Here is a 256-nt window from a genome sequence, read left to right on the forward strand (position 1 = left end):
ACCAGGGCCCCGCCCACCTGCCCCACCGGCTGGGAGCCTTCCCGACCCACCAGCTTCACCTTCACCCTCTGTTCTGGGCAACACCAAGTCAGAAGGATGGTGTCCACCCTGAGGGAGGACCTGGGGGACAGGCCTGCACGTCCACCCGCCTCGGGGCAGGGTCTGCACTGACCAGAGGGTGCTGTCCCAGGAGGCCCACCTCCCAGGAAGCCCCCACACAGGCTGGGTCCCCAGCACACCGACCAGGACAGGAGCG

At 68.8% G+C, this 256-nt stretch overlaps 1 protein-coding gene across 1 annotated transcript in view; it reads right to left on the reverse strand.

Annotated features, from left to right (window-relative positions):
* Positions 1–256, reverse strand: part of LOC102249662 (phosphofurin acidic cluster sorting protein 2) — a 76,640-nt gene that overhangs the window by 46,781 nt on the left and 29,603 nt on the right.

This window comes from Myotis brandtii, unplaced genomic scaffold, assembly GCF_000412655.1.
Source record: "Myotis brandtii unplaced genomic scaffold, ASM41265v1 scaffold1057, whole genome shotgun sequence".
Lineage (NCBI taxonomy): Eukaryota > Metazoa > Chordata > Mammalia > Chiroptera > Vespertilionidae > Myotis > Myotis brandtii.